Here is a 14,650-nt window from a genome sequence, read left to right as displayed (position 1 = left end):
GGGATGGAAACTTGTTCAAAGAGGTTAGATGATCTGTGTGAGGTGTCATAGCCCTGAGGAGCTGGGTATCAGTCCACACCGGTCTGGTACCACCCACATCCCTCACCTTCACCAACAACTTCTGTCCTGGATCCTCAGCAGCTCCTGTGTCCCCCACTCCAAATCCAGAGCTGCTCCAACTCAGCCCTCCAGGCCAAGTCCTCCTGCTTGTAACAGACAAGCCAGCCCTGGAGGGCTATGGCTTCGTGGAGTTGACAACCTTTCCCAGAAAGAGGATGCTCTGGTGTTGGTGGAAAAGATCTCCACAAGGAAGGGCCTGGTGATTGTCCTGGGACCAGAAGGTGACAAAGCCACTGGTGGCTGCTGCAGCCTGGGTGCCAACCTCATCCACCACCAGGATGGCTTTGTGGAAACTCTGGGAAGGAAATCACAAGCGTTACCTCTGAGAGAGCATGAGCTGGGGCTTAGGGAAGACTAGGGGAACTAGAGACCACTGAAGATCAAAGCCACTTGTTGGGATATCACAGCAAGAATGTCTATACTGGGGGGGGGGGTTATTAAGCTGGATGACATCTTATTTATAAATAGCCATTGCAATCATTAATTGAGCACATACTATGTGCCTATGCTCTTTTTAATCTTCATAACCATCCTATGAGGTCAATGTATTATGTCTGTTTTATAGGTGAGGAAAATAAATCCAGAGACTGGGTAACCCTTTGAGGTCATAAGAGGCAGAACTGGAATTTGACCTCTCAAACCCAAGACTCTACCCTCTAGTGCACCTTTGTTATATGTAGCTGAGGTCATAGGTCCCTTTCTCTGGTCTAAGAAATTTATGATACACACACACACACACACACACACACACACACCTCAGCCTCATCTGTATCCTGCCTCTGTTTCTGTCATTGCATTTGTCAGTCTCAGTTGCCATGATCTATGAGGGCGCTGTGTCTCCTGGACTTGACTGGAAGAGCTCTCTGAGGGCAGGGACCTGATGGACCCTAGATCTGCAGCACCAAGCACCACGCCCAGCACATAGTGGGTTGCTTCTTGGGCTCCCTATGCCCGTGGATGATTAAATAAAACTTGGACTCTGAGACTTCACGTGGTGGCAGGGAGAGCACCCATCACCCAGCACCTTCCAAGAGGTGGAGGTTCCCCTCTGAGGTCTCTAGGAGTTGATATCCATTGATGTCACCTTGGACACCTGCAGGTTTAGCTGTTCAGTGATGCCAGACAAGTCAGCCCGCTACGAGAACAAGTCCGTGATGCCCAGCTTGGGCAAAATCTGATCTAATTTATAGGAGCCAGAAATGGAGAATTTGGGGCTATACGACTTGAGCTTCCCATAAAAATACCTGAAAGAGGCACTGGGTTAAAACACTGGACTCAGGAATCAGCCAAGTGTCCCAGCCGGCTGTGCTCTCCTTGACTGCACTTGTTCACGGCCCACTCTGCATCTGAGTTCTGTGGTCACAAACACCCTTTGCCTGTGCCACTCCCTCAGATGAGTGCTGCCAGAGGCTTAAAGCCAGGCTCCTTCTTTGCACTTTGTTGGGACCCACTGATTTCTTTGGGTGGAATTCCTCCACCACGTGGGCTGTGTGAATCTTCCATCCACATGTGGCCTTGGCCTGAGGTCTTTTTCTTATGTGTGGCTGGAGACTTTTCCTGCTCATAGCCCCATGGTGATGTGAAAGCTTCCCTGCCATTTCCTGGGGTGGGTGGAAACCTCTCTACATCAGCTCAGTCAACCATCTTGATGGGAAGTCTACCCATTCATTGCACAGGGTGGACCCTCAGAGAGCCAGTGTCACTTCACCCCAGACTTGTGCAGTACAAGGGCTACATCTAGAACCCAGACTCCTAACTCCTAGTCTGGTTCTCTTTTCACTGAGCGCGAAATCACATTTTGGGTACAATAAGAGTGTTCCTTATTTAAGGAAACCCAAGGAAAGCCTTGAAGAAAATAAGAATTCTTCCATGATTTGGTGATCCCCTCCACTCCCATTTGGGGCACTGGCTTTCATTGGAAGGGTCCATGTGAAGGGCAGTGCTACAGACTCTACACCGCACGATGCCCTGATGGATTACCTCTTCTGAAGCAGATTACCTCCACCTTGTCAGCATCTCTGGAGTCAAAACCTCTGCCACCTGCTCCATTTTCCCTCAGTTAGGAAGGATGAAAAGGGTTGTTGCGTTTCCTTTGTAATCCATCCATAACACTGAACAGAGCAAATATCTGTTGTGAAGATACCAGTGGTGTTGGGTATCCTGCAGCATCACAGGCACCTTGACTACTGTATCCTCATCAACATAGAAGTCATGGGGAGAGGTCATCAAGGGGATGGATGGTGTCTCCCACAGACCTGGAGGAAAGAAGGGAAGAAGGTACAGGGCATCTGTGGACCAACAAGCTGATCCTCCAGCCAGGGAATACATCCCCCCATCGTCACTCAAGACTCACCCTCCACCATCTCATCAGTTCAGCACCTGACCTGCATGGGGAATGGATCTGGGGGTTCAGGTAGGTTCTAAAATAAGAGACCCCAGAGGATATCAGCAAGGTTGTTTCCTGCCTTCACTGATTACTTGAAATCATTGGACTTAAATAATTTTGCCAACCTGATGTTTGTATAGTGGTAGCTCACTGTGGTTTTGACATGCACTTTCTTGGTTTAAAATAAGGTTGAGTAGGGCTTCCCTGGTGGCGCAGTGGTTGAGAGTCCACTTGCCGATCCAGGGGACACAGTTTCGTTCCCCGGTCCGGGAAGATCCCACATGCCGCGGAGCAGCTGGGCCCGTGAGCCATGGCCCCTGAGCCTGCGCGTCCGGAGCCTGTGCTCCGCAACGGGAGAGGCCACAGCAGTGAGAGGCCCGCGTACCGCAAAAAAAATAAAATAAAAAATAAGGTTGAGTAGTCTTTAGTATGTTTATGGATCAACTAGAAGTTTGGGGGGATTTTTGTTTGTTTTTTTATTTTATTACTATTATCTTTTAGTTCAGTGCCAGTTCACTTTTTTACCCATATTTCTATAGGGCTGTTTCTTAGTGATTTGCAGGAGTTCTCTGAACACTAGTTGTCTATCAGTTCTGTGTGTTGCCAATGTGTTCTCTTCCTCTCTGACTTGTCTTTTCACTTTCATAATTGTGTGTTTTGATGATTGAAATTCTTCACTTTATGCAGTGAGCATACCAGGTTTTTCCTTTATGGTTAGATCTCTGTGTCCTGCTTAGGAAAAATTTTCCTACTTCCAGGTCATGAAGATACTCCCCTATTTCATCCACAAGGTTTACCCTTTCCTTTTGCATTTAGGACTTTACTTCATCTGCAGTGAATGCTTATGATCTGTAGGACGGAGGAGTACGAAATCATTTTTTTCCATGAGGATACTGTCCCAGGACTGCTTTTTCAAAATCTATCCTTTTTCTCAATGCTCTATCATGCAGGCTTTGTCAAATATCAAGTGTCCATATATCCATGGAGCCATTTCTGGGTTCCATTCTGGCCTCTCTGTTCTGTCCCATTGGTCTATGCATACCACACAGTCTAAATTAATACAGATTTATAACCAGCATTGCTCCCCAGCAGACAGGTTCTCTCTTTTTAACTATTCTTGGCCCTTTGCTCTCTCATATACACTTTAGAATCAGCTTGTTAACTGGTACCAAAAAGAATCTTTTAAAAACCTGTTGGGATTACTTTAAAATATTTCGATCAATTTGGGCAGGAACCGACATCTTTACCATGTTAAGTCTTCCTATTCATAAATACGGTATATCTATTTTTTATTTGTCGACTTTAATATCTCTCAATATAATTTTATCTACAGAAATTCTGCATATCTTTGGTTTGTTTTCTTCTAAGTACTTTTCATTTTTTAAGATAAGCCACAGTTGTTCTACTACTGTCACCATGTAACCTAGACTGAGGTCTTGGGGCTACATTTGTGTCCCCAGAGCGATAGGCAGATGTGTCAGAGGGCAAGATTCTATTTCTGGAGCACCTCCTTCCCTGTGCCACGATCACTAACACAACTGCAGCGAGGTCTCTTTCAGGAAGAGAGCACCAAAATCTTCATTATTTCTGGCCAGAGCTTTGGGTGTGGTGATGGTGTATATTACACATGTAAATTATATTATATTTTAAATGGAATGGAGTGAAAAATATTGTGCAGCCACTAAAATGAGATCTAAATAAAGTTTCCAATAACGTAAAACTACACACACACACACACACACACACACACACACACACACACACACACACACACACACACACACACACGAGTGCGTGTGAAAATTGATAACATCCGAATAAAGTCTATAGATTATCACCAACGTCAGCTTCCTGGTTTGCTATTGTACTACAGTTACATAAGATGTTATCTAGAGGAACCTGAGTGAAAGGTACATGGGACCACTCTGTACAACTTTGCAACTCCCTATGAATTTATAGTTATTGCAGAATTAAAAAAAATTTTTTTTCTTAAGTTTTTAGTGGTGCCTGAAAATTCCGCATGTAAAAATGCAAGCAGTGACCAGTTTGGATGGATTATTAGTCTGGGACTGTTCCCCAGAATCTGTTTCCTGTAGATTCAAGGTGGTTACAGCAGGGGATTGAGAGGCAGATATGAAGCAGCCATTGCCCGCTGAAGGCAGACGAGACGATGAACAGACCAGAGGGGCTGCATGCTCCAGCTTACCTATGCTCTCCGCCAAGTTCATTGTCCAGCTCTACCCTGCTGACCAACAGTGTCTCCAGACCACTGCCAGGTGCTCAGCCTGGGCCTCTCCCCAAGCTCTCCCTACATGGAACCACTCTGGTGGCTGGATGTGCCTGGCATGTAGATTTCCTGATAAGTTCCAACTTGTCCACCAGCTCCAGTGACTTGTTCTCTGTCCCTCCAACTCCCTCTTCCTCCAGACCTTCACTTCCCCAGTCCTTCCCACAGACATGCCAGGACTAATTCCTCTCACAACCCCCTTTCCCTTCCCACTCACGGTGACTATGCTTCCTGGATGGCACCCTAAGTGATACACACTGTACAAAACTCTTCCTACCTGTGATTTCAACTCTATTAACATATGTGTGTGAATGGAAGACTGGAAGGAATTAGGCTAAAATGTTAATGTTGGTTCCCTCAGGAAGGTAGGATTCTGGGTGATTTCTAGTTTTTCTTTTATACTTATATGTATTTTTAAAGGTCTTCAAAATTGTTATCATTAGAATAATTACAAATACTCTATTTATTGAGCGTATATAATGGTCAGGGGTTGTGAAACTTCTTCTGCAAAGGGCAAGAAAGTAAATATTTTACGCTTTACAGGTTATCCTGTCTCAGTAACAACTGCTAACCTCTGTCCCGTGAAAGCAGCCAGAGATAATACATAAATGAATGGGCGTGGCTGTGTGCCAATAAAACTTTATTTACAAAAACAGGTGGCCTTCAGGTTTGGCCAGGAGCTGTAGTTTGCTGATCCCTTCAGGCCCTCTTCTAAGGAGTACTCAAATATGTGACATCATTTGATTCTCAGAAACAAAACTTTGAAGCAGGGACTCTTATATCCTTATAAGAGTCCTTCAAGCAAACAACCTGCCTTGTTTGTACTGTTGGTAAGTGGCAGAGCTGGCTATGAATCCAGCAGTTCAACTTGTCACCATTGGGTAGAATGCATTTCATACATTGCTGTTATTTTTTTTAAAAAATAAGAAAATAGGGCTTCCCTGGTGGCGCAGTGGTTGGGAGTCCGCCTGCCGATGCAGGGGACACGGGTTCAAGCCCTGGTCTGGGAAGATCCCACATGCCGCGGAGCCTGCACGTCTGGAGCCTGTGCTCTGCAACAAGAGAGGCCGCAATAGTGAGAGGCCCGCGTGCTGCGATGAAGAGTGGCCCCCGCTCGTCGCAACTAGAGAAAGCCCTCGCACAGAAATGAAGACCCAACACAGCCAAAAATAAATAAATAAAAAATAAAGGAATTCCCTTAAAAAATTTAAAAAAAAATAAGAAAATATGTCTAAAGATATGAAGGGGTGGAAATCAATACTACGCAAACTTAAATATCTGAGGCTCTAACATTAAATTTTCAGAGGGCTGCTCAACCCCATCAGACCCAATCCATCCACTTTCTGTTCTGTGGGAGTTTCTTTCTGCTATGTGATCCTTCAACGAATTAGGGGGAAAGGGAAGATGTAGGATCCACCAACAAATTGACTCTTATCTTTGAAGTAAATGTAATTCACCAGCACCATCGTGGTATCCGCGCTGAGCTCGTTGACCAAATCCACAATCTTCCCTCGAGTTTCCTCCCTGACTTGGTTGTTGATAAGCTGGGTTGTGCCCTCAGAGTCGTCGAAGTTGGTGTGGAAGAGTCTGGACTCATAGACGGTCATGGAGTCATTAAGGAATCTCGGAAGGAGTGGCAGCTCCAGGCTCAACAACAGGGTGCTGTCCACACGTATCTCCAGCCTGTCTGCCGGGAGGTGGAGAGTGTGCAGAAGGTGCTGGAAGCCCCTGTGCATGTCAGATACTGACACCTCTGTGAGATTGAAGCCGAGACCCTCGAGGATCTGGGTCCGGCTCTGCTAGCGGACCCCCAGGGACAGCATGGCGTAGGCGGTGGAGATGCTCAGCGGGGAGAAGACGTTGCTCCCGTAGGGTTGGGAAGCCATCAGGTGGTAGAAGCGGACAGCAAAGGCAGTATTGCCTGCAGTGACCTTGAGGCTGGGGGAGCCTGTGCCCGGAGCCTCCTGATGGGGGCAGTGGATGTGACCCTGGCCGTGATGCTTGGATGCCGCTGACCTCGAGAAAGGACCAGTAGTCCAGCCAGACGGAGGAGCAGGCAGTCGGTAAGCTGCACCTTCTGTGCTCTCAGGTCTACAGGAGGAAAGAATGTGCCCAGGGAACTCCCCAGCAGAATGCCCAACCCCACTGAGATGCCAGGCAGAAGGCAGGGCCCCAGGGATCTAAGTGATACTCTCAGCTCATGCAAATGAGCTGGCAGGGGAGTAGCAAACACCCAGTACCTCCACGTGTGTGGTGCCACGACACTGTAGCAGGGCTTCAGATTTACAAAGCAGCTCTTTGCCCACCATCCCATTTCCTTTCCCATCTCTGTGAGCTCTGCACGGCACTGGACTCCATTCTCATTACAGAGAATGGGAAACAGAGACTCCAAAAGTGACTTAACCAAGTCACCAAACTAGTAAATATCTGAGCTAGAACACAGGTCTCCGGACTCTCAGCCTGGGGTGCCTTGCACCATCTGAGTTTATTTCCTTAGCCCAGTGACTCATCGCGTCAAATGTGCTCATTGCCAAAGGCTATGTTAGCGACTACCCCACAGACATCCGTGGTGTGTTTTACACTTTGCAGAATCGCTTGTGTGCCATTTTGTTTGACCCTCTTATCCAGGTAGAGGTCAATAGAGCTGGTATTCTTGTCACCACTCTGTACAGATGAGATCACTGATGCTCAACACATGATTTGTCCAAAGTCTCAGGGATACAATTGGTCCCTTTCCCTAATGAACTTAACCTGCCCCAAAAAGGATGCTTGATTTTCTCCACCAAATCTTCTCTGCCCCATCAAATGGCCCTACCATTACCTAGTTCTCAGCCCCAAACCCAGTTGTCACCCCTAACATCCATCTGGCCTTGCATCCATCCCACCCCATTCAATCCCTCAGTCCCTCTTGACACTCATTCAACTCTCCATCATTTTTCACCCAGACCAGAGGTCAGGAAACTTTTCCTATAAAGAGCCAGATAGTGAATCTCTTTGGCTGTGGGGACCATACAGTCACTATTACATCTACTGAACTTTGCCGTGCTCGCTGGAGAGTGACCATAACAAGGAACAACCCCCCGCCCCCCACATGGCTTCCTACCAACCTATAACAACCACTCCTCACCCCCTCTCACACACTTCTCTCCGGCTTTGCGGTGAGATTACCCAGAAGCTCTGACAGGAGCTCTCCGAAAGCAACTGGAGCCGGAAGACCTGCGTCCCCAGCTGTACGTGGCCTTGCGGGAGGCTCTTCTGGATCTGAGTACCAGTTCCCTGCCCAGTGCAGCAAGGAGGTTGGTGCAATCATATGTAGGGGTCTTTCTAGCCTTTGTCACCTCTAATTAGCATGACCAATTGTTCCAGTCTGCCCAGGACTTTCCTACTTTTAGCGCTGAAAGTCTTGTCCCAGAACTCCCATTCCTAGGCAAACCGGGACGGTTGGTCATCCTCCTTTTAGTCTCTACTGTGACCCTCGTAGGGTTACTGACGGCACAGTCAATCCTGGAGTGGCCCCTGGGTGCCTGTCTGAGCTCTAGATGTAGCTTGGATTTATCAAGCCCAGGAAGATTGGAGAAACCTCTCTGCCCCACCTACCACCTCCCTGATTAGGTGATTATTAATGAACCGACCCACGGGTACAGTGTGGGGTCTCAGTATAGAGAGAAACCTCACTGCAAGTTGGCTCACCTCCTCCCAGGAGAACCCCCTTTCCCTCCTGGGGGGACCGAGAGAGTTCACCCCTTCCTGTTTGTGTTATTTGCTGAGGTTCACCTGATACTTGCTTTTCCTGCGGCTCAAGGGAACCCCTTAGTGGGCCTGGTCTCCACTCTGACCCTCAACTGCCATGTGAACTTAAGTACCACCATCCCCCTCTCTGGGTTTCTGTTGCCCCACACCACCATTTCAGCCATCTCCCTGCCCCTGCAAATAAAGAGTTGGGCCATACCAGGGGCAGCAAACTCCAGCGCCCTCACGAACTCAGGAAGGCAGCTTCCTGGGCGACATGGTGGGAAACTGTGGGCACGCGGAACTGGTATCAGCTCTCTGTGGCCAGACAAAACCCATATAGAGGCTAGATCCTTCCCAGGGCTTCCAGTGTGCAATCCTGGACTACGTGATTTCTGAGAAGCCTGCCAGCTTTATAGCGGCATGGTTCTGTGATGGAACCTCCTAAGATGTCACATGGTAGACTGCAAGGACGGCGCACCCCAGGAGCAAAGGCGGGAACAGATGCCTCCTTGGTCCAGGAATCCAATCGCTCATTTCCTCTCTAATCACGGAGCTGAAGCTGCTCTCTTGTAAGTAATCAGGGAGCCTCAGCAGCCTTGGATCATTCTGGACAGCTGCAGGTAGCGGTGATGTCTGGCTGTTTCTCAGGCCATATGGCTCAAGGAGGAGAAGACTTCAGCTGATCTCTGAATCCACTCTTTCCTTCATTCAATCAATCATCCAGCTCCTTGCTGAGCTCCTGCTATGGTGAACGGCATTGTTACATTCTCATTGGCTGGATACACACACTGTAGGATATAGTTGTGAAGGGTAAGTTCAGGAGTTAGGATTGACTATACAGGGAATTACTCTGGCCACAGGTGGAGACGGAGGTTAGGAAGGGTGTCCTGGGGAAGGGACATCAGAGCTGAGACGGATGAGGAGTCCCCGAGTTAAAGGAGAGGGGTTAGAGCAGGGAACAGTGTTCCAGATAGGGGAACAGCATGAAAAAATGTTCTGCAGAAGAATGAATCATGGAATAATGATGGGTGCAAAGACCCCAGTGTGCCTGAGGTGGGAGAGGATGGGAGAGGCAGCATCTGGGACACACAGGTGCACAAGACATCACCTTGACCTTAGGGGGCAGGAGACGAGGTGTGACCAAGAGCAGCAACAGCATGAGGCAACCCTAGGCACGGCCATATGCCTTAGAGCAAGGGATTGGAAGGGAGAGACAGGGCAGGTTTCATGGAGGAGGGGGCATCTAGGTGGATCCTGGTTTGGTCTGATCCAAGGGCATTAGACTCCTCTCTCTCTCTGACTGTGCTGAGAAGTATCATCTTAGCCATGAGGATTTCCTATCTGATCCTGAACAGGTGATTCCAGAAGGTGCAAGTCATTCTGAACTAAGAGGGAAGGGAGGGGTTGAGGATCTCTTCTCTTCAAGGGCCAGCCGAGTCTTTCAAACTCTGTCTCCCTCCTTCCCATGTCTCCAGCCCCCACCAGGCCCTTCTGTGAGCACTGCTGGTTCTGTGCAGGTCTAACCAAAGGCAGGTAGAACACACAACCTAGACTTTGAGCCCCTCTGGACCCGTCAGCTCAGAGCCACCTGGGTCTCAGCATTTAGGGTTGTTAAGGATAGTGAGGTAAAGGAGGATGGGGCTTTATGAAAGATTGTGCAGATATAGGGATTTGCAGCAGGCTCTCATGATGGAGACTCACACCACTTTCTGACACTTGGTGGCTGACCGCTTCTAAGCCGCATCCCTCCTTCTCCCCCTTCTGCCCCACGTCTGGGCGAGCTGATGAGAAAGCCCACTGGTAGTTCAATCCTCACCCCAGCCCCTCCCACCAGCCACTGTAAAAACCCCAAGCCGGCCTCCCATCCCTGCTTTCTAGGGCCATTTTTGGACCAGCTTGGGAGCCTGCCTTGTCCTCCCCAGCAAGTCTCATTATGTGAGCAATAAACCTCCCCACGCTCTCTGGCTGCACATGTGGTGTCATCAGTCTTGACCTTCAAAACAAATTTTAGGTGGGGGTTTATTATGGGATGAATTATGTGCCCCCCAATCATACGTGCCCCAGAATGTGACCATATTTGGAGATAGAGGTCTTAAAGAGGTAATTAAGGGCTTCCCTGGTGGCGCAGTGGTTGAGAGTCCACCTGCAGATGCAGGGAACCCGGTTTCGTGCCCCGGTCCGAGAAGATCCCACATGCCGTGGAACGGCTAGGTCCGTGAGCCATGGCCGCTGAGCCTGCGCGTCCGGAGCCTGTGCTCCGCAACGGGAGAGGCCACAACAGTGAGAGGCCCGCGTACTGCAAAAAAAAAAAAAAAAAAAAGAGGTAATTAAGTTAATATGAGGTCATGAGAGTGGGGCCCTAATCCAATATGACTGGTGTCCTTATAAGAAGAGATTAGAGAACCTACTCTACAGCACAGGGAACTCTACTCAGTGATCTGTGGTGACCTAAATGGGAAGGAAATCTAAAAAAGAGGGGATATATGTATATGTATAACTGATTCACTTTACTGTACGTCAGAAACTAACACAACACTGTAAAGCAACTATACTCCAAATAAATAAATAAATAATAAAAGAAGATGAGGTTAGGACACACACGTACAGAGGCAGAAAACCATGTGCAGACACAGGCTATAAGCCCAGAAGGGAGGCCTTGAGCGCAATCATCCTCCATGGCCCTCAGAAGGAACCAACCCTGTTGACACCTTGATCTGAGACTTTTAGCCTCCAGAACCACAAGACAAAAAATGTCTGTTGTTTAAGCCACGTATGTAGTCTGGGCGCTTTGTTACGGCAGCTGAGCCGACTAAGACAGGCTTCATCCTGCCTCTGGTTCTCAGCAAACACCTCTCTCTAGAATTTGCCCCCAGGGCCATAGCCAGACCTCTGCCTCTGTCCCCCGATCGGAGCTGGTGGCATAACTGTGAGCTGCAGTTCTGGCCGAGCCTAGAAAGGCCTAAACCCATGTGGCTGAGCCCTGGAGTTGTCCTTCCCGTAGTCCACTTGCTCTACAGTCCACTGGATTCCATGAAGTTCTCCAACAGCCTTATCACCTTTCCAATAAATTCTCATTTTTGATTTCTCTAAGCAATCCAAAGTGTCCTAAGACTCTTTGCAAGCAAAAGGAGTATAACTGGTACAATTGTTAACATATTTTAATGGGCTTCCCTGGTGGCGCAGTGGTTGGGAGTCCGCCTGCCGATGCAGGGGACGCGGGTTCGTGCCCCGGTCCGGGAAGATCCCACATGCTGCGGAGCGGCTGGGCCCGTGAGCCATGGCCGCTGAGCCTGCGCGTCCGGAGCCTGTGCTCCGCAGCGGGAGAGGCCACAACAGTGAGAGGCCCGTGTACTGCCTAAAAAACAACAACACCACTTATTTTAATGAATAACAAGATGCTGATCTATTAAGTAGGGCTGATATTCTCCCTCAATTTTGTCCTTCGTAAGAGTTTACACAGGGTTTACTGAGCAGTAAACCCTTCCTTTGTATTAGCCCATCACTTGGCTTAGACATGGTGTAAATAATTGCAATCCACAAGTTAGTGGCACTGGGTGAGGCCCTAGCTCACGTGCCCTGGAGTATGCCTTTATCCAGGTCCTTTAAACAGGGCCTGGGAAGGGATCAGTCCCTGTGATGGATTAAATATGGCTGCACAGTCTGTGCTGCTCCTTCCATCAGGAGGTGGAGTCTATTTCCCCTCCCTCCCTTTGAGTCAGAGCTTCCCCTGTGACTTGTCTTAATCCTCTGGGGTATAAGTGATGCTGTATAAACTCCTGAGGTTGAGCCTTGAGATCAGCAACTTCTGCTTTCACATGCTGGTACATTCTTTCTTGGAAGCCAGCTGCCATGTAAGGAGGCTGACCTGAAGCTGCCATGTTGTAAGGAAGCCCAAGCTAACCAAATGGGCGGGTGGTGGGGGAGAGAGAGAAAGGGGGGGGAGGTGTCACGTGAAGGAGCATTGAGGCAGCAGACGCGTGGATGAAGCCTCCAGGGACCTCTTTACCCAGTCCAACCACAGTCTGAACACAGCCAAGCAAGTGACCCCAACCAGCACCCTGTAGAGGAGAAGAACCACTTGGCCAAACCCTGCCTGAACTTCCCACCCATCTAACCCCGGTAAAAGTGAGAAAGTGATTGTTGTTTTCAACCACTGAGGTTTGGGGTGGTTTGTTACATAATAATGAATCTTCCAAACAGTCCCAGGCTTCGGGTTTTCCTAGAGCAGTTCTTTTTCCTTTTTCTTTTGGAAGAACACTGAACACAGGTCACCTGACAGACACTAAGTAGCAGGACACCACACTGGACAGGTGATCTTCTCAAGGGTGAGGAAGGCGGGAGAGGAGGCACAAGTCCATTCACTGAGTCATCAGTCATTTACTGAGAACCTACTATGGGCCTAGCACTGTGCAGGGCTCTGGGAGTTGAGCCTTGGGGAGGACAAAGTCTCCGCCCTCATGGAACTTACATCCTAGTCCAGGTGATGGACAGGAAACAAATAAACACATAATAGAATTTCAGATCAGTGCCAAAAGGAGCATGGGGAGAAGAGGAGATACAGACTGATTGTGTCACAGGGAAGAGGCAAATCTGACTACACATTGGATCTGTTTCTTTTACTTTAACCCTTGCTTCCCGTTGCTTTTGTTCACTAAAAGGATACCGTCTACACATAATGGCCTGCCTTGGGGAACCCTGCCCCTCTGCCTGAATGTTAAACCAAAGTGCCTTTGTTCAGGGAAACATCCGGACCCTGTCCACCTGTGGATGGCTGCAAGAAAGAAAATACATCCCCTCCCTGAGGCTGGCCATTCCAGGGGATATTTGCAAAACTTACGGCCTTTTTACTTTACTTTCTCATCTCCTCCCCATCTCTGTGCTATAAAAGAAACTGGCATCCAGACTCCGATAAGATGGTTATTTAGAGACATTAGTCTGGCATTTTCTTGGTCTGCCGGCTTTCCGAATAAAGTCGTATTCTTGGCCTCAACACCTCCGATTCATCGGCCTGTTGTACTGTGAGCAGAGCGAGCTTGGACTCAGTAACAACTGGGGCTGGGCAGTCCACCCTGAGGAGGTGGCATTTGAGCCAAGACCTGCATGAAGAGAACGGACAAGGACGAGCATGCAGACAAGTGTGGCCGGAGTCCAGGCCGAAGGGAAAGTGCGATGGCCAAATCAAACAGGATGTCGCCGATGAGGCAGGTGGCGGGGCATCTGAGCAACCCCAGGGGAGCTCTGAATCCACAGCTCCCATTGCCACACTTTCTCAGAAAGAAAGTGGAGTCGCTCTTCCTCATTCCTCAATCACCATAGAAACCCTGCCAGAGGGAACCGGAGCAGGGGGAGGAGGAACCGGCCAGGGGGACCAACCTACCAACGTCTCACAGATGTACAGGCAGAAGTCAAATGCATCAGAGACAGTTAGCTGACAATTAACTCTGCATCAGTTGCAATGACTGCTTTCAGTGCAGGGATGGCTGTGTTGCATGTGCCTGGTGATGGTTGGATCACAGTAAGTTAAAAAAAAAATACAACCCTAGAAGGAGGCTGCGGAGTCACTCAATTGGCAGGCTTCCTGGGCTCTGCTTAGTCAGACGCCTGCAAGCCCCCGGCGCTGCTGAGAATGTGCTGATACCATGAACTCGAACAGGGAGGTGTGAAAGTAACAGGCTCCCCCAGCTGAAGGCAGCGAGGGCGGCCGGGTAGCTGGGGACGAGAGTCAGCAGGCTCGGGTTCCAGTTCCTCGATGGTCAGTGGTCTCTGGGCGGCCTTCAGCAGGTCCCTTTCCCTCTCTGGCCTCAGTTTCCCCATTTGTAAACGGAAGTGGCTGGACCAGTAAGGGCTGCACACTGGACCTTCTCGGGGACCAGGCTGTTAACAGGATAATGAGGCAAGTCACAGGAGCACCGCAGGAAAGCATCAGTGGCCAGGGCCACGTCTGCCATGTAGTAGATGCTCAGTAAATTCGCTGAAGGTCTAGACAGACCTGGTGCCTGATCTAATGATGGCGCCAAGAGACCTTCTGATTGTCTTGGGGAGTTGGAAATCTGGATTTCTTTTTTAATGTGAACTATCCCAATTTTAAAACATGGGCCCCTAATTTAAATGAGTTTTTTTTTAAT

The 14,650-nt window shown here is 48.9% G+C and overlaps 1 pseudogene; it reads right to left on the bottom strand.

The window, feature by feature from the left end:
- Nucleotides 1-235: 235 nt before the first annotated feature.
- LOC112408308 (kallistatin-like) lies at nt 236-12,403 on the bottom strand (annotated as a pseudogene).
- Nucleotides 12,404-14,650: the final 2,247 nt, after the last annotated feature.

This window comes from Neophocaena asiaeorientalis, unplaced genomic scaffold, assembly GCF_003031525.2.
Source record: "Neophocaena asiaeorientalis asiaeorientalis breed wild unplaced genomic scaffold, Neophocaena_asiaeorientalis_V1.1 scaffold476, whole genome shotgun sequence".
In the NCBI taxonomy this organism is placed as follows: Eukaryota; Metazoa; Chordata; class Mammalia; order Artiodactyla; family Phocoenidae; genus Neophocaena; species Neophocaena asiaeorientalis.
This window is presented reverse-complemented; position numbering and strand designations above follow the sequence as displayed.